This window comes from Sabethes cyaneus, chromosome 2, assembly GCF_943734655.1.
Source record: "Sabethes cyaneus chromosome 2, idSabCyanKW18_F2, whole genome shotgun sequence".
Taxonomy (NCBI): Eukaryota; Metazoa; Arthropoda; class Insecta; order Diptera; family Culicidae; genus Sabethes; species Sabethes cyaneus.
The window spans coordinates 168,709,158-168,729,842 of NC_071354.1; the positions used below are offsets into that span (position 1 = coordinate 168,709,158).

Genomic DNA, 20,685 nt, shown 5'->3' on the forward strand with positions numbered 1-20,685 from the left:
AGTGTGCTAACAAAACCGAAACATGACATAATCGATTCCGACGACAGCAGCAGGCTATACATCATCATCTCTGATGGACGTGATTCTCATCCTGATCCGTCAAACGCACCGATGCGATGGGAGGCATGTTTCTGTTCACTATAGGTAGGTGGGTATGTTAAATTTATTTTATGTAGTTTCGCCATTTCCTCAAGGTGTGTCTCTGTTTGCTGCGTCAGTTGAAATCCTCGTGTACAACTTTTTCAAGTGCAAATAGAATCATTGCTACCGGGTAGATACTGGTCGCATTTTGTGTCCATCTTCTAAGTGCTTCGAGATGTTTACATTAGACAAAAATAATAATCGGTTTCAAGTCGCTGTGCAATAATCTAACAACAGCACGAGCGTGCAAATGGAAAGACAAATTGAATTTACTCTGCATAAATTATGCAGCGAGTTTTGGCATCGAATAGCAGGTGGTTTATCAATGCAAACAATAACCAGCCAGAGATTACAAAAATATGTAAATAGTAAACAGATCGAAGGACATATTCGAGCTTTGTCATTCCAACTAGCAAGTGGGAAATTTCACTGTTACGAAAATTGCAAGCCGTTGACATTTGAAGACATATACGAATTTGCAAGGCAAAATAAAATTGGTAAAATATGTGACCATTTCGTATTATATTCAAGGTTGAATGTCTAAACTACACTGTTTACATATTCTTCATCTACGTCATTGATAGACTCAGCAGCTAAACCAAAACAACTCGCTTAATATTTCTAGAATATATTAATGACACATTCCCCGCAGTGGTAATATTTCCATAGTTAGTGAAAAACTTCAAAAAGTGATAAATTCCGCTTGCATTATAACGTCGCGCAGTATTATTCCTGCTGTTTTTATAACGAAAAGTATAAAAGTCTATAGTAAATTTCAAGATCTATCTAAATTTAAAGTGATACCTACTTGAGATTGATGAAAATTCGAGAAAGTTAAAAAGAAGAAACTATCACAAGTCTGAAAATATCCGTTGATGTCGTAACAGAGAATGTGTTTATTAGAAGGTTATTGAAAAATCTTCTGTTCATTGAGTGTATTTAAAAAAAATTAAATGATGTCACTGATACCTACGAGAAGCAAACATATTTTGTTTTTGTTTTGCATTAAATTTTAAATTATTTTAATTAAATAAATAAAAAATATAAATCATGCTTGAGTTTTAATTTAAATACATATTCGTTTTTTATTTGTCGACAGCGTTGGAACACACGAAGTGGAAAACTTTTTTTTTACTGCCAATATAATTAACCATTCACAAACGTTCAACGCTTGTTAACATTAATGTTAATGTTAATGTTAATGTATTTCCATATCTATTCAATAACAAAATATAGTATTATACTTTGGTTTGATATAGTTTTGATATTATTTTGCTCTTCGCTTCTGCTCGGGACTCTTTTTGTTTTGAGGACTTACTACCGCGACCATTTTATTGATCTATTGTGATCTTTTATTTTATGCCATGTCGTATTAGTGAGCTATCAATGTTTGATTAACCACCTCTACTACTGTGGGTATTTATCCCAATCAGCTGTTGCATTCCGTATGAAATTTATCATCAGATTGGGAGCAGCATTCTAAACATCGCAGGGGTGAGTCAGTCCCTTATTTGGAACCACTTCCTACCGAACATTTGGTTTTCGATGCATTGATTTGTAACCCAATCTTCCGAGCCTCCGTTTTTAGTCAGACGTAGATGGCCTTCGTCATCTAAGGTTTCTTGTAATGATGTCAAGGTCGTGTGCGAAGGCTAAGAATTGAATACTTTAGCCGCAGATCGTTTCTCTCGTTTCGATACCCACTCGCCGCATCACACCTTCAATTGTGCTGTTGAATAACATATAAGACAGTCCATCCCCTTGCGCGACCAACATCTGCGCGATTCTAAAGGGCTCGAGAATGCCCTCGAAACAAGCACGTAGCTTATCACAAGTTCCAGGGTAGCTTTGATCAGCCGCGTCAGTTTGTCGTCAGTCTCATGCATTATCTGCCATAGCTGTTCGCGTTCAATAGTATCTTATGCTGCCCTGAAATTCACGAAAATCTTATGCATGGACATGTTATCCCCTAACATAAAATCCTCCGTATACTGTCCTTTTGGACATAGACGACGTGACAAGATCTGGAAGATCACTCAAGCCGATTGCCCTTTTTGTATATGGGATAAACCACGCCTTCCATCCACTCCTGCAGTATCCAGCCGTTTCTCCTTCTTCCAAATCCTTGAAATTATTCTGGTACGCGCCGTTACTAGTGATTCGCTATAATTTTGGAAGAGTTCTGCCAGGAGTTGGTCCTTTCCGACGGCGCTATTAGTCTTCAACTGTCCAATTTCTTGCCGGATTTCTACGCTGTTATCTAGGTTAACTTCCGTCTCACCTTTTTCTATTCTCCTTCAACGTTCATCTTATCATATAACTCGCGGGTGTCATTAGCCCGGAATAGTTATCTTAGCTCTTCACGACGTTTATCCCCCTTCTGGTGCTTTTTCCTCCTTAAGGTCAAGGTCAACTGATTCTGCGCTCGCTGTTAGTTGGCCAAATTCTCTCTCATGGAAATACTTAGATAGTTTTTCACGCTCTTTTTTCTTGCCATCGCTTGTTGGGATTCTCCGGCCAACCAGTCATTTCGTGCACTCCACGTTTCTTCACCTAGTCCCCCGGCTGCGACCTCATTAACGGCCGAGCATAACCTGCTCCATCCGTCTTCGAGGATCGAAGCAGCTTCACAGAGGAAGGAGGAGCTTCATCCAGTAGGTGGTAAACAATGAAGAGTACAGTGTTGTTCATAATCGGAAATCAGCCCCTCGGTGAATTTTGGACTGATAATTGGAAAACTGATATAATCGGAAAAAAATTATTTGCTCAAAGTATGCCAAGTTTACTAATGGTGGTGGTCTTGTTTTCATACATTAACATACTAGGGTGACTGAAAAAAAATTAAATGCGTACTAAAAATACGATGTCCTTATAAAAGTTGTAGAACCTACTAAAATAATTAACTTTGTCGAATATAGCATCTATCTATCTCTTATGGCTGTCGAAATATAATGATTTGTTTGTGAAAAGCACCTAAAAATCTATTTGTGCCAACAATCAATAACTTTTCAGGATACAATCAAATACAGAATACTTTGACAGATTTTTTGTTGTACTTTTATGTGTGAGTTGTTTGATCTGCCACCATTTGCGTCCTTGAGAAATATTTGAGGTCAAAAAAATACTATTTTTACCGAAAAAGCTTAATTTCTCGGAAAATTTAGAAATTGGCGTAGTACCACATTCCTCCAAAAACGTGGATTTTAGTAAGATAAATAACTATCTAAAACGCTATGAGCACGTAAAAATGGACCAGAATAATTTAGAGATAAAAATCTGTTTTTAAGGGTTTATCCGCTTCAAAGCTAATTTCTATGAAGAGATATTGGTATAATGTTCTTGACAAAGTTGTTTGTATTGATATTTACTACATTTTTGCTGAACACGTCAACTTAACTTAATCAGCTTCAGGCCGTGGTTTCCTCTGCTGTACGAAGAAGTCGTCTTCGTTCCACTCGGTGCATGGCCGTAAATTCGCCAGCGTAGTCGGCCTAGGGTCGGCCGGTCGCCTTCCACTTGGTCGATCCATCTTGATCGCTGCACGCCCAGCCATCTCGTTCCAGTCGGATCGTTATTGAAAACTTTTAACCGGGCTGTCGTCCGACATCTTCACGACGTGCCCAGCCCATCGCAGGCGACCGATTTTTGCGTTGTGAGCAATGGGTGGCTCCCTAAGAAGCTGATGCAATTCATGCTTCGTTCGCTTCCTCCACGTTCCGTCTTCCATCTGCACTCCGCCGTAGATGGTGCGCAACACCTTTCGTTCGAAAACACTAAGGGCGCGTTGGTTCTCCACGAGCATAGTCCATGCCTCATGGTCGTAAAGGACTACCGGTCTAATCAGCGTCTTGTAGATTGTTAACTTCGTGCGGTGGCGAATATTGTTCGATCGCAGCGTCCTACGGAGTTCAAAGTAGGCACGATTTCCTGCCATAATGCGTCTTCGTATTTCTCTGCTGGTGTCGTTGTCTGCGGTAACCAGTGAGCCCAGATGCACGAACTCTTCTACCACCTCGATTTCATCACCGTCTAAATGAATCCGGGGAGGGAGGTCAGCATTCACTTCTCTAGAACCTCTTCCTTTTATATATTTTGTTTTCGATACATTAATGACAAGTCCAATCCGTTTGGCTTCAGCTTTCAGTCTGATGTACGTTTCCGCCATCCTCGCCAAAGGTATGTGTAATGAAGTCAACGTCGGCAGCGAAACCAAGAAGCTGGACAGACTTCGTGAATATCGTGCCGCTCGTGTCTATCCCCGCTCTTCTTATCACACCCAGGGCTTGAAAAGGGATCGCAAGTTGAATGTGACTGCCGTGAATGCGAACTTTCCGCATTCAAACTCCGCTCTTTGAACGATCATTTGACTGTTTTTTGAATCCAGTCAATCTGCCGCTTGCGCTGCTGCCGTCTTACAATTCATGCGGCATCTCAGCAAAAGCTAACAGTCGATCTCCCGTTTTGCTTTGCGCTTTGAGAATATAAACTGCAAACTGACTGGAAGCATACGGTGACGTATTTTTTCGTTTCTCTTTTTGTCTCCAAATCGGCTGCTCACAGCAATAGTTTGTCACCCGGACGTCGGTCGGATGCAAGCAAAATATTCGTTTGTATTGGACGGAGTCCGACTGACTTCGTCCATGCACATGTAGTGGTTGTTTTTTTGTAGTATTGAATCATACGATTGTGCGGTTGCTTTTCGTTAGCGTGGTGATTGCCAGTCATTTGACTGTTTTGCAGTCATTCGCTGCTCCAAACGGTAAAGGCAACTTGATCGAAACGAAAATGTCAAAAAGTTTTAGAACGCGTTCGTTCTGCTGCGTGCAATCGGCGTTTGACTGAGCATACTGCCAATTGTGTTATGCATAGCGTTCGTATTCCACCTCCAAACGGACGGTGTGAACTTGAATGCGCGTTGGTGTGACTGCGGCAGAAAAAAAGCATCGGCGAAGCCCTGTGATTCACACCCTCCAAAGTGATGTTGAACAGCAAACATGAAAGCCCATCACCTTGCCGTAACCCTCTTCGAGATTCAAAGGGACTCGAGACTGCCCCTGATACTCGAACAACACACATTACTCGATCCATCGTCGCCTTGATCAATCGCGTTAGTTTATCCGGAAATCTATAGTAGTGCATAATCTGCCATAGCTGTCTCGAACTATCGTGGCATACGCCGATTTGAAGTCAATGAATAAATGATGCGTGGGCACGTTTGTATTCGCGACATTTCTGCAACACTTGCCGAAGCGCGAAAATATGATCCGTGGTGGCACGGGCACCCATGAATCCCGCTTGATATTGCCCCACGAACTCCTTTGCAAATGGTGATAATTTTGCTGAACACATTAAACTTGTATCTCGAATATGCGAAAAAATAAATTTCGAATTTCACTTTTAGAGGGGTTAATCAAATAATGGTTCCTGTCAAACGAAGGGTTTTTTATACCAAGAAATATTGTCAACGACACAATATGCGAAGAATCTTGCGTTTAGGCGTAATATCACGCGATCACGTATTTTGCGGTATGGACCACTGTGCAGCCTGGTCCATAAAAGGTTAAAACGCCTGAAACATTTCTTTGGCTGTTCATGTGACCTCAAAGGAATCATCAAATAACTTAAAAAGAACAAACAAACAAATTATTCTAGGGGCTGATATATTCGAAAAAAAATGCTGATATAACGGGTGACAACTAAAATTTTTGGGTTTTTTTCAAGGCACCCTATGTACAACAACAAACGAGCTCAGGGAGAAATGAGAGTGAATATGTGTTAGCTCTTTCTCTCCTATTTCTGCCATTATTTTTTGTTTTGTTTATGCTTGCCAGGTTATGTTCAAAATGGCGTCAAAACAAGAAGCATTTCGCGGGCGCTTTGTACACTTCTACGAATTGCACAAAGATCTCCGCAAAAAGTATAGGTACGGTACAAAATTTTAAAAGCGAAAATGTTTCAGCTTCGAATATTTACCATATCCTAAGATCCCCAACAAGCACTCACAAGCAAGGTAGAGGAAGACCAGCCAGAATTATGAGCGCAGAAGGACTTCGTTCTCTTTCTCGTCCTTTCAACAGCAAGGATTCCTTGAGCCAACGGGTTGCCGCAAAAAAGTTTAACTGTTCGCACCAGCACATCCGTAAAACATTGAAAAGAGTGGGAATAATGTGTTGAGTGAAGAAAAAAGCCCCGGAATATACTGAGGGAAAGTTAGACGCGGAAATTCCAATGCCGCTGGTTGATTACTAATTATTCCGGAGAATGCTTTGTTTTGGGCAATGAAAGTTACTTCCCTCCATCGAAGACGCACATTCACAGAAATGATCGATACTATTCCACGGATAATTCTACTGCATCTCCGAACTGTGAATTGCCATTTCCGAGAGGGGTAGTTCCCAGCCATGGTTTAAGCCCTCTGGTTTGGCTATCAATCAATATTTTGTACCAGAACGAATATTTGGAGTAAATTTTGATCCAGTTTCTACACAACCGTCATGCAGATGGACAATCCGCATTTTGGTCGGATAAAGCATCATCGCATTACGCCAGAAAACACAATCGTTCCTAAATACGCTTTCCATCCCACTTGTACCCAAAAAGCACAACTCAAAAAATCTGCCTCAGTGTCGCCCAATCGAAGATTTCTTCGGGATTTTGAGCTCCTTGGTATACAAAAATAACTAGAGGGACACCAATAGCAAGCATTTGATTGGTAAAATGGCCGTACAACGCTCCTGTTCCGACATCAAACGGAAGCTTCGCGGAACAGTTGATAACGGACCGTTTTGAAATGCTCACTATTTTTTTTACTACAATGGCCAATGTATCTTTAATTTCAGTAAATCAGAGCTTCTGCAAATACCGCTTTTTGACAGCTTGAGAAAAAAAATCCAAAATTTTAGGTGTCACCCGTTAATCGGGAGTAGATATAATCGGGGGTAGATATAATCGGGGGCTGATATAATCGGAACCATACTGTACATTTATTTATTTATTTAATTGCACTTTTCCATTCCACTTATCATGATTTAGTCGATTATCAGATCGTCGGTTGTATTGTCACTCAAGGGGCTATCCTATCCTGTCATATTCGCTGTCTCTCATGGACCATGGACCTCATGGAGAAATGACATCTGTCTAGGTTTGTTTGCTTTTATAGACTTTAGTTAATAAAAAATACATGATTTTAACTTTTCACTGAACATATCATAGTCTCACCTAAAAGTTCAATACTAAAATCAAGCTTGTCATAATAAATTTATCAAAAGCTAAACATCCATCTGAAAATATCTTACTTTAATTCATTGAAGTTGTTATAGCTTAGCCTAATGACTGCATCTAACTATAAACCTATAATATCCAGTCTGGCTCACCAGACGTAATAGTTAAAACGAAACTATAAATATCAAATCCTGACCGGACTCAAGTTACTATACCAGTCACCAAATATGATATTTAACGGTAAACAATTGCGCTAATGATTCGACGTGGTTTGAGCAAAACAATTTAGGACCCATTTACACTGATTCTTCAAACTAACGACTTGAACTTTTTCCAGAGACTCATCAATCATTCAGTTACTCAACCGTCGCTGAGTGTGATAATTGAAAAACAATTCATTGAAAGCAATAATGGCGAAAAAATGACTCCTCCAGCCGCTCGGAAACTCTTCTTCCTAACCCGCAAAGTAAGCTATAAAGTCGGTACACCTACTTGGCGTTAGAAGCCGAAAGGTGAAGACGAACTGCTTATTCACTGTGTATTTTTTTTCACCCGCCCCCATAACCGATAGAGTTCGCAACATGGCCCGCAGCGATACGAGAATCGTGATTTTATTGCACATGATTGCCTTACTAGGAGTAAACCGAATATGGCATCCACTTGCACGACTGCTACGAGAAGACAGCACTCGAATTGTTTGAATGAAAACGAAATTTTGCGTTTTGTTAGAAGGATTCCCGACCAAAGTGAAGTAGCAGCACCGTATGATTGATTATGCTAATTGGTTACAGATAATTACCCCTAACTGTCGGAATGAGCTAATTGCTAAAATTAACGCTCATTTCTTATTAAGATTTGTGGTTGTCATAATCGCAATATATTTAAATGATCAATTGCAATTACAAATTCATCAGACTAAAATTAGCAACGTATATTATTAAACTGTTTGAATGCGAAACATGTTTCCTGCTGAATCTGTCAGAGAATTATCGCATGCCAAGTCTTACTGTTAGATGACTTTGAACTGGTTGGAAGCTTTAAGAAGAAAAAAAAATCAGTTCAAGCAACACGCATCAGAAGAGCAAGGCCTTTTCTGTCGAGTATCCCACAATCAACGTGGAGTTGTTACGTAATGTGTAACCGAAAGCCCAACATGAAAATGACAAAAAGCAAAAAACCGCGCATTTACAGCTACCACGGCTCTCGGTGGAATCGTGTTCGTGCAGATACCGTCAGCCAATCTAGACAAGAACCAAAACTTTGGTTTGGTTCATAGGCAAGTAGAAGGGTGAAAGATGAATTTGAGCACGGCGCTATTCACTGGCAATACTCGTAGAGAGACGCGCTGCGGTCGAAGTGCTATGAGCCTCCCAACAAACCAGCAACATTGTTTGTAGCCGGCCGGCCGGCAAAGAGGCAAAGGATGACTGGGTCCTAAGCAAGCAGGCGAGTGCGGGCGTTTTTTTAGTTATCTTCATAGCTGAGTGGTCTTGAATACACGTTGAGTGCCAACTATCGACGATTTTACGGACTGGTAATCATGCGGTGCGCTGGTGGACAGTGACGGAGACGGAAATTTTATTGGAAAAATAATCAATAGAAAATGGTAATGGCAATCTAAATGCTGCAACTAATGAGGGGAGGATAACAGTGTTGTAGCACTAGGAATGTGATATGCATGCATTTTTCTAAAGAATAATAATAATTATTCTCAATAATTGAGAAACCGATTACACAAATTGTAAATACTTTTTGTTAAGTTTATTGCCGGCATTGAGGGTAGATTTTCATGGATTGCTCAATGAATCAATAAAAGTCGTTTAAAGTCGTTTAAAGCCGTTTAGATATTTTAACGTTTCGATTTTATAACACATAAAACAAATTTTATGGGTTTCAACATTGAATTTGATATTTATTATCATTACTCATTATCATTCTCGTTATCATTACATCACACAGAATAGTTTCAAATGAATCATGCGATTCTTTTGATTATATTAGAATCGAGATATTACTGTGTTTCATAATATTTAGCTCCTATCAACAGACCTCATTATCACTAGGCTGATGCTGGAATCACTGGATTTTCCAGGCAATATTCGTTAGGAAAATCACGACAGACTGGTTTTTGTTGTTATCCACCAGCTGTTTCAAAAAAAGATGTAACAGCACCAGATGTTGATCAAGCTGCATTAATATTTAAGTCGAATTGTTGACAATTGGCATGTAGTTGCAGATTAATACGTATCTGGTAAATTTATTGCGAATTTGAGCTAGGTAACTGGCAAAAGATTTTGCTCATATACTGCTAACTATTTCGCTACCGATCGACGTTTCCATAGAGTTCATTTTTTTCCAATAGTCAAAATTACTTCTAACATAGGATTACGTCTTACGGCAAGGTTTGGGATAGGGTGTCATTTGGGATAGGGTGTCATGAAGGATTTTGAACGCTAATAGATCTGCCAATTATGAATGGATTTTCATGGTTTAGATACCGATCGACTCATAACAGATGTAACAATTAAGTGATTTCTATTATAACTCTTTTTTTCAATCACTAATTAGTGAAAATTAACGAAAAGTTTCAAGGTCAAATGTCACCATACATTTTCTTTGTGATCGCCTTGCTTCACAGGCAGGGACGACAGTTAAATACACCATCTGTTTACTGCGATTTCGATTACTTTCTTTTTAGAAAAAAAGTGACAGAATCTCTCCAATCTCCCAAAAGGTCGAAGATGCTTTATGACTTTCAGACTTATACTAATTTGATATCTGTGCTTGGGAAGTATGCCACAAAAAGTGATAAAGTCTACTCCAATGTGAATACATAGACAGGTGAGGAAGAAGACACATTTTCTTGGTATTAGAGAAGTTAGAAATGTAAACAAAAAATAATTACGTCACTATTTTAATGGGTTAGGTATAGCAGTTATTGAGCGGCCTGAATGTATTTATGTGAGAATGACAGTTGTACGCATTGAGTCTACTCGTCCTAATCAGATTTCTTGGGACCGCTAAAAACCTAGTCGAATTTGATGTCCTGAAAGTAATCAGTTATAAAAAGTAAGTGACCAACTCTATCTTTCGTCCGATTTTATATGTGGATGCAAGAATTTATTTAAAACTGATGTTTTGTAAGAAAAACGGGTTGAAGGATAATTCATGCATGTGACGTGATGCAGCAATTTTCAAAGCAAGGAAGAATCATCGAGTGTCTGATTCGAAAATTGGTTTTGGACGTTTAATTTGTTGCTTTACAATTAGTAGCATGCAATTGTTCAAATGTTTTCAATTGTATTAGCTAATTGATGTTTTAACTGTCTTAATTTTAACTCGTTCGCATGTTAGTTGAAAGACAATTATATTTCAAATCAACCTGTCAGATTTTTATCAGATTTGACAGATATTTATTTCTTTTTCCGTTCAAGTTGTGCGTCTAATGACAAATATTTTATGTTTTGAGCAAGATCCTTAAACCATCAGTTAACATTCGTTTCAAGCCAGTTACCTAAAGTTAACTAGTGCTACATAAAAATTTTCAAAATGCGACATTTGCGCCAATCACCAGAAGAAGTGTGATTGTGGCCTGATGAAACTCTTAGTGACTAGCTCTAAGAAACGGATGTAACTGAGCACAAGAATTTAGGAAATTGAAACATGTCTTCTTGTTTCAAATTTTTAGGAATGTTCCAGAGCATTTATTACAATACAGTAAATTAAATTTGCGTGACAAACATTGGCCAAATGTCTAGCTTTGTCGAATTGAACCTGCATTCGTAGTTCTACGTGAGCCCCTCATTCGTGTCACTAGGCACAGACCTTCATACTTTTTTTAGATATTGTTCGTGTAATTTTATCACCTAAGTTGTGGATAATTGAATAAGGCCATTACAAATATTTAAAACAAATTTTGGTATTCTGATGTTGGGCCTTTGAAGGGGGGCCGGTGATAAACAAAAAAAAAACAATGAGATATTTTAATCACGCAAAAAACTTAAGCGTTTTATGCATTTTTACTTATAGTTGAATCGTGAATACCTATCTATTCTTCCTATCTATTCTTATTTTTCATCAGAGATGTCAGATCTACGGATTTTTGTGCATACATTGATTTGGGACCTTTCAATTTTCTCAATTTCTGCGAGTTTAGAATAGACAGCAGAGAACAAAGAATACTTTATATAATCTTCATATTATGGACATGTTAAGACTGGATAGTTTCTCTGATCTCGAGTAAAAGAGTGGGTCCCAAATTTAAGCATGCACAAAAATCCGTAAATCTGACATGTGGCTTGTTTGATGCTAGAAGCGTTAACACTCTGTACACTCATTTTTCGAGTTTTTTAGTTTCTTTATTTAATGTTTTTTGCCCTCCAATTTTGAAGGCAGTTTTGAAGGGGGGTGGGGGCGTTGGTAACAAAAACTTTAAAAATAATTTGCAATATCCTAACTGAGAGAAGATAAACAAGTATTGTTCCAAAATTCTCTTTTGCCTCGCGGCTGAGCAACTGCAACTGAATTTTCGTTGCTATGGAGCTTTTTATGCTCTTCGAAACGAAAAAGTTAAAATGAAGAAAATGAGTAACTGTCGATGAATAAGTGTACATCACTACACTCCAAAAAATCAACGCATCCCGTTTATGTAAAAATCGTTAAGTGCTTTCATTCATTCTTAATTATTACATTTTGCAAATTGATTAATGATTACAAATCATTACATTTTGCAACCAGAAAGAGATAGATAGTTACAATATTTAGGAGACTTGCCTATTTTAATATGTTTTACAACTTTTCTGAAGACACGATATGTTCTTCACGGAGCGAAAAAGCTCCAGTTTGTTTCAAACAAAATGATTGTTGCTTTAAGCCTCAATAAAATATTTTTATAACAACCTGAAAATATTGTTGTTTCGAAACGAGATTCTGTTTGAATCAAGAAAATAGCAGTTTTGAATTAAAAGTAAAGTATTTTCAAATTTGAAGTCAAGATTGATATAACAATACATATTTTCATTTCAATCATATATTTCAGTTTGAAACAAAACGAAATTTTTGTTTGTGCGTAAAACAACCATAAATATGGTTGTAACTACATTTTTATTCTCCGTGTTTGGTCGCAATAAAATAAATAAAATTTGTATCAGCCTAATGGGTGGATTCGCCGTCACCCTATTAGTGTAAAAATATGCGCCATATTTTATTAATAAAGTTTTCCATAGACACCATCCTTGTAAAAAATTTTTCGCTTTACTGCCTGAGTAAATTATCGAGTTTTCGTTTTTTTGGCAAAGATTAATTAAAAATATAAGTTTGTTAGCCAGGAATATTCGTTTTATGGCACGTAAAAATAAAACACAATGCGTCCCCATTTAGATAAAACTATACAAAACGCCGAGACTCTCTGTATAAAACAAATTTTATAAAATTTTATAATTAAAAAAAATTAAGATCTTAACAGTTTTAATCTAAGATGCTTAGCCCAAAGCTCCGTTTATCGTGGTTAAACAAAGTTCTTGAAAAATTGTTTCTGTTAGTTTGAGTCTTGTGATTTTCTTCGATTTGATTGAAAATTTAAATACTTCTTCGTCACTAGCCTCAAAAAGTTTTTTTTTAGGTTTGAAGAGAAATGAGTCGTCATGGTTTTTGTGAATTTCAAAAGCAGTTTTTGTTTCAAAATAAAAATTCTGTTCATGAAAATATATTCTCTGTGTTCAGATTGGCAACGAGAATGGAATGAATATTGTTTTTTAAAAACAGAACTTTTGTTTTAATCCCAAAAACTGCTTCCGAAATTCGGAAAGTTAATGACTGCTTGTTTCCCTTTAAGTGCATTCGGGTGTGTTTTCTATTATTATACGTACGAGAACTTTTAGAAAAGTCATTATTTAGTTTATTTGAACTATATAAAGATAGTCGAACGAAGAAATCCTTTACATAATCCAGAATTGAAGGTGTCCGATGATTCACTAGATTTCACCACCCCAGCGATCAATTAAAGTCTATTAAGGTCTCCATTACATAATCGTTCTCATCAGCTAACTGCTGGTTCCGGTGGGAACAATAGTGTTTACTTATCCTTTGGTTATTACTACTAGTATGCCATGACACACTACAATCACTGACTTAATAATGGCTTCGTTCGTAGACCCCTGTAAGCATGAACTAGGCATAAATCATTCACGCGATAATGATCTTCATCACTGACTGATGTCAAATGTTCACATCATCATTTATCGTACGAAACACAAGCCGTCGATTCCTAGCAGGGGCTTAGTTGGCACGTTTGGCTTATCTGCTTGTGTCTGTCCATTATTTTCGCAACTTCTCTGGTTTCGCAATGCACAATGCTACACCATAGCTTAAATGTCACCAAGGTTCGCATGGTCTGAACCATTCTTCTGATAATGACATGGTCATTAACTATCCAAAAATTGCATACGCAGTCAAAATACAAGATTTCTGTCCAGTCATTATCACACTTGCCACTTGCATCGTTCAATACAATCCTTTCATGCCACTGACAGTATTGAAGAAAAAAAAGTGTTGAAAATCTCACCATCTTCAGTATTTCGCCTAAACTCTTGACACTCAATAAATCACATGCGCCCAATTTTTATTGCACCACCGATCACTGAGCAAAGTCCTTGAGTCCTTGACTATTTTCGAACCAACTATTTGCTGTCCACTGTTGTATCCCTTTGAGGCGTTAAATTAATCGTTTGTAAAAATAACAAAGGAAATTTTCCGCAACACGCTGTTAATCACACGCGCGCCCGTAAATGAACTCCAATGAACACACCACTTGATCGTATTCAATGGCCGGCTGACGACAGACTCGTAGCTCACCCCTTGCGGGACGGTATATTTATACGATTTCGGGTCAACCCCACAGAGGGTACACCATTAAGGCACAGGATCTCTTAAAGCAGATGCTTCTTCGGCCGGTGTTGTTTGTTGTCGTTTAGGGTTGACACACCCGACGAGCCCCGAAAGCTTCGAGAGCTTTCAGACGAGAAACGGCGATGATGCTTCTCGGAGAGCGTGATCGTTCTCACCCTTCTTCGCGGAGGATAGGCGTAAATGTACGCGGTTCATTGGAAATCTCGCTTTAACTGATTCAATCGCAGAATGGAATCGTTTTCGAGGGAGAACAGTTTAGTTCTCACATCAGTTCCTCGTCGTTTTGTGTGCCCTCTGACTGCCGGGGGGCATTTGATCGTCGCCTTCTTCCTCTTCGAGAGCCGTTAAATGATGCAGCGCCAGGTAGTTTGTTCAGTTGGTAAGCGGATACGATGCGACATGTGAGCAGTTCATATGTGCAAGTTCCGCTCGGCAGGCAGAGGTGACGAGTTTATGGTCGAACATTACTTCGCGAGTTTTTGGCGCTTTTTTCTGTTTGCTGCTGATTAGATTTCAATGGGTGCCGGCGAAGATCTGCTTCCGGGGCATGAATTTTTATATTGGAACGATATTTTTAGCACAATTCAAGTTTGTTACATATTTTTCAGGAAAACCGAGACTTTTAGATTTAACCTATCAACAATTCAGATATGTATTTTTTATTATTTTGAGATATAATTTCTTCTCGAAATTAAGTGTCGATAATGCAATGGAGACATATGGCGAACTCAAATTAAAAAAAATGCAAAATCTCAAAGACCCTTGTCTTGTCAAATATCACTGAACCACAATGAATCTTTTTGGTTGTACATGTGATTTACTTTATAGAATAAATAAATTCCTGAAGGTATAAGCTTTTCATTACTTCATAAAAATCAAAAAAATACCAGGCATTGCATGACAAATTCATACTGATACAATTTTTTGCAAGAATGCATTGACTTACTTACTTTACTTTATTGGTGATGGACCGTTATTGATCTCCTGCGTCGAACTAATGATGGTCCGTCGGTCATGGGCTGCCGTTCTACAATCCCCTCGAACTCCAGCTGACCATGCGTCGTCCTCGACAGCGCACATCCATCGAGTGAGGGGTCTGCCCCGAAGTCTATGGTTTCTTCCTGGTTTCCTACTGAAAACAGTTTTGGTTACCCTTTCGTCGGGCGTTCTGGCCACGGGCCCAGCCTACCGCAGTCTGCCACATTGTACATTGTTTGCCACCGTCGTTGATCGTATAATTTTGCGCTCAAAACCCCCAAGTACTCGTGGGCCAGCTTCTTTTAGCAGCTAAATTCAAATTCATTCATGTCCATCCAGGGTCACCAGGAGGATTATTGTTCGGTAGAGCGCCAGTTTTGTGCAAATATGCAAACTACGAGACTTCAGCTGGCTACGTAATTTATAGAAGGCCCGATTCGCTACTGCAATTGGTCTTTTCCCTTCGCGGCATACATCATTGTCACATGTCACGAGCGTACCAAAATATATGAGTTCCTCTACTACTTCATATCGTTCCCCAACCAGCTCCACTTTAGCTCCAAAACCATTTGGACTCCCACTTGTCCTGCCAGCAACCATGTACTCCGTTTTGGCGGGGTAAACCCCAAACTCGCTGCTTCCCATTTAAAAGGCTTAAATGCCTCTTTCACTGCTTTACGGTTAATTCCGAAAATATGGACGTTACCCGCAAAACCTAGAAGTATATGCGATTTCGTGACGAAACCCGAGTTTCGTCGGTAAACCATGTTCTAGCATTATCTGCCACAGTTCGCTTCGTTTGACTAGATCGTACGCCGCCTTAAAGTCTACAAACAGATGATAAGTTTGCAAGTTATACTCCCGGAACTTATCTAGTAACTGATGCAAGGTAAACATCTGATACATCGTGCAGTATTGCAAGAATAACGCGAAGGCTATTTCAATGATTTTAAAAATCAAAAATAGTCAATTTGCTCACAGAATCTTAGTCCTTTGGGAGGCTGAGTCGGACGATTTAGAAGTTCAGGGGTGGGCAAAGCAACAATTTCTTAAACAAGTGTTTAATAAGTATGCAACAAATTAACGTCAAAGAAACTGCGGTCATTATTGCTGATTGCAAGGACGATTGTCCAATCAATAAATGCGCAAACGCTCATAAAAGTGTTGCTTGGAATGTAACGAAAAAGTGCGCCGAAGCTACCGAAACGATTTAGTCGCAGGATCGCACTTTTATGAGCGATTTTGCACTTTGAATAGTACAATTTTCCTTGCAATCAGCAATAGCTTACGATTTTTTAAAACGATCAGTCTTACGCACTTATGCAAAAGGTAACCACTTTTAAATAAACTGAGTTTATTATTGCTTACGGTTTATAGTTTTACTTTTCCTTATTTGTTTTCCATAAAAATGTGACTTAAACTTATTTTTAGTCACCTTGTACTTTATCTCAAGAAACGGCAAGAATGTTTTCCTGATCTGCCAAAGCGATTCAAAACCTAGAATCCAGAGTTACCAATGAATTCCGTTGAAAGAATAAAGAAATGTCTCTTGGAGTACGAGTATGTATATGTGTATGTGTATGTGACACCGACAAACAAGCGTCTATTTTCTAGCGATGGTTTCACCGATTTGGTCTGGTTTGAAAGATGCTGCTTCTGACCAGTTCATAGTGATGTTTTGCTATTTGTTCTCAACCGGTTTGGTATAGTTTTCTAGTCCCAAAAGTCAGAGTCTCGGCTGATAGCTATACGTGACTAGACGGTCACTTTCATTTACGATGAGCGTGTGCTTTTTATAGTCGTTTAAAATCGAAATACACGGGTTTTATTAATTGATTGTTTGAATTCTAAAATGTTTTATCATAGGAATTTTTACAACTCTCAACCGCCACGCACAATATTCGCACAAAAATCTATCAAATATAAAAAATATCATACCTAAGAAAACGCGCCTGCGAAGACTCCGTGGTTTATTCATCCGTAAACTAAATTTAGCAGAATGGCAAAAGTCGCGAAATTTTATCATTTCCTTAGCGAAATCGACAGAGAAGTCTGCTGCCGGCAGCTTTGAAAGCGAATATGTAAACTAGACCGTGGCTTTGATCATCGTTAAACTATGCTTTATCATAGACGTGTTGTTCGTCGGATGTTGATGTCCTTGAAAACTGCTCATTTACATTAGAAAAAAATGACATTTTCGGTGTCTGGTTCGCTGGAAAAGCTTGAAATGCAGGTGCAGATGCTTCGAAATGTTCGAACAGTTTAATGTATTCTTATCCAAGTGGAGCTTGGTTAGTTTGAAATTATAATTGAGATATTTGTTCCTTGTGTGCATTTATTTATTCTCATTTGGGCAACAATTAACAAACAGGTTGATAAAGAATGTGCTTTACTTTTGGAAATTACTGTTGAGGAAGCAAAATTAGAGAATCGTATAATGATCACTATTTTTTCCCTCAATAAAAACATAATGTAGCAATGATGTTCCATATACGTAATTGTCACCAATAAAATGGATTTGCAAACTTCTTATTCCTGTATGTTTTAGTTTTAAAATATTTTATCGATCTAGCATGTTACTTAATAATCCAATAACAATTGTTCGAATGTTTGGTCTAATTAAAATAAAATTTATACAACTATTTTTTGTCTTGGACATTCAGCTTTCTATTTAGATCCTTTATAGTACTACAACATTTTTAATAAGTAGAATAAATGTTGTTTGCCGGCTTTTTGTTCAACTTTTTGAGCGGCGACAGTCTGTGGACATTGAGAATATTGAGACCTTTTGGCTGATCTGTTGTCTAAATCATATTAAATTCAAATAGCAACTTCATATTGTGCTTGATTGAAATAAAAATACATCAATAATAAAGAGGCAATTAATTTTATATGACTCTTCTACTGAGTTCTAAAATCCAAAATAGATTCTGTATCAACCCGCTTGGTGATTATTTCGCAAACAAGAAGATAGAATGTACACAAAAAACGTCTTAGTTATAATACCAAGGCAATAAAAAACTATTTCGAACAAGAATATATGTATTAACTTTTAAACATTGCAAAGGAGCTGCATCTGCATTTCAAGTTTTTCCAGTGGACCAAAAGTTGAAAATGTCACTTTGCGGTAAACATTTCCAAGGATATCAACAGCTGACGTTTGAAATATCAGAACACTTTTACGATGATCAAATCAAGTTCTAGCATAGGGGATTGGCGTGTGGGTTGGACCGTTGGCATAGATTGATGGTGAACTCTGTAAGTTGGGAACAATATCTTCAAATTAAAATAAATTCGTTATGAGCAGCATTACATTAAAGTATCTCTTATTTCATAAATCACTTTTGAAGAATAGTTATGTCCGAAAGTCAACTGGTACTCCAACAACAATAAAAATACCCTAGACTGCCAACAGCTTTCCACAGTTTGTTTTGCTGAGGAAATGTCTAATTGGACGACTTTTGCCATTTCGCTATATATAGTTTATGGATGGTCACTAAATTCTGAATTGCACACTAAATATGGATTGCCACTCCCGGATATTGTATTGATGGCTCGTTCTAACTTTATCTAACTTTCCTCCGAGTATTCAGGTTATAGCACTCTCAGAAAGTTCATTGAAATCGATAATAAATCATTTAGCTGTTTATTATGCTAAACCGAACATTACAGTATGCATAGTATTTCTAATTTTACTGCTTTCCAAGATTTTTTGAAATATAGCAGGTGCTTAATTTGAAAAATAGAAAATAGAAAATAGAAAATAGAAAATAGAAAATAGAAAATAGAAAATAGAAAATAGAAAATAGAAAATAGAAAATAGAAAATAGAAAATAGAAAATAGAAAATAGAAAATAGAAAATAGAAAATAGAAAATACAAAATAGAAAATAGAAAATAGAAAATAGAAAATAGAAAATAGAAAATAGAAAATGGAAAATGGAAAATAAAAAAAGAAGTTTAGAAATTCAAAAAAGATACATTTTTTTAATATAAATGATTTAATGTAAATCTGATAAGAAAATTACACGGTGTTCATAAAAGACAAAAAGAATTAGAAATTGCAAAACTTCTTGACAAATACAAATGCAGTAGTATAAAGTCGAGTTATGCTCTTAAAAACATGGATTGAATTCTTGTTTTTAACATATTAAACTCAATTTGCGATATTTTAGAGCTTTTTTTGCAGAGGGAAGATCCTTCCATGTACAGGGAAGTGACGGGGAGGGAGGGAAGTAGGACGTACAGGCAAAACCAGCAGAGTAGCAGTAGCATCAGTTCCTGTTGTAGCAGAAAAGCCGGCCTTTTATTCCAACCGTAGCACGTGTGGGTGAGCGTTATAGTGAAGTGTAGGCAGTAATTTATTAATTCAAAGTAATATCCGAAATTTTGGCCTGCAATCTCTTGTAAAAGTCGACCTCGAGAGCTGGAAGGAGACTCACCGTCGCGCTAGCGATTCGAAAAGTGGCCGATGAAGCTAACCCTCAGGATCAATTTACGGTGTCTGACCAGCGATCGAGGGCTTAGTTCTGGTTGGTCCTTCACCAGCCAGTAACAACTTATAAAAAGTATATAATTTACTTTCACAACAAGAATGTTGTGCGTATTGTTTCTTATTTTTATATATTGCTCCATTCCATTTTGTTTTTTAATTTAATTTTTAGCTGACTTACTTACTTCAATCGAAAGAAGTAGGCTGATAGAAAGTTAATTTAATCTTGCCAGAAAAGTATTCTGTGATGTGGATGGAAAGGGTGCACTGTAATTGTTATGTAATTAAACGTTTGTATTGAAATATCTAATATCTTGAAAATTTTCAACGTTGACGATAATTTTATATCGTTGATATTCTATAACTCTAACGTTGAACCTTTCCGGCGCTGGGTAACTATACGGGTATTCTATATACAGGTTATTCAAGCACAACCACAAAAAACGATTGTTAACATAATCGCGGATATTGATTTTCAGCTGCCGTCAACCGCAATCATTCCTCCAGTTAACAGAAGCTTGAACAAATATTGTATCATCACAAGAGCAAGCAGAGGTAAAGATTGACAGCCCCCGCAGCGTAAATTAAGCTTTCCGCGGTAAAACAGTTCCGTCAACAAATGCGACAGCTGCTTGCGTGCCACACCGATTCGGCGAGCGTCGAGAGACGAACCTCTTTGCACTGTATATGCCAACAATGTTTTTCAATGGCCTGCACTCAAGTGTCAAGAATCCAGAATTCAACTTTTGATGGTCTTGAAACTGAATGAACAACTCGGTGCAACGGAAATTAACGGCTAGCCTTTACCTGTTGGCAACGTACAACAAATTACTTTTGACTTGACATCACCTCTTGCGGCGTACCTTTTTGCGCACTCGTTTTCACATGGTCCATGGAGAGTCATGCTGCATAAAAAGATGAATGAAGGATTACCACACCGAAGCATAC

General features: G+C 37.9%; 1 protein-coding gene across 1 annotated transcript in view; it reads right to left on the bottom strand.

Moving 5' to 3' along the window:
- The window catches only part of LOC128736320 (basic proline-rich protein-like), a 78,152-nt gene that overhangs the window by 7,240 nt on the left and 50,227 nt on the right, over positions 1-20,685 (bottom strand). The gene's annotated exons all lie outside the window — the stretch shown is intronic.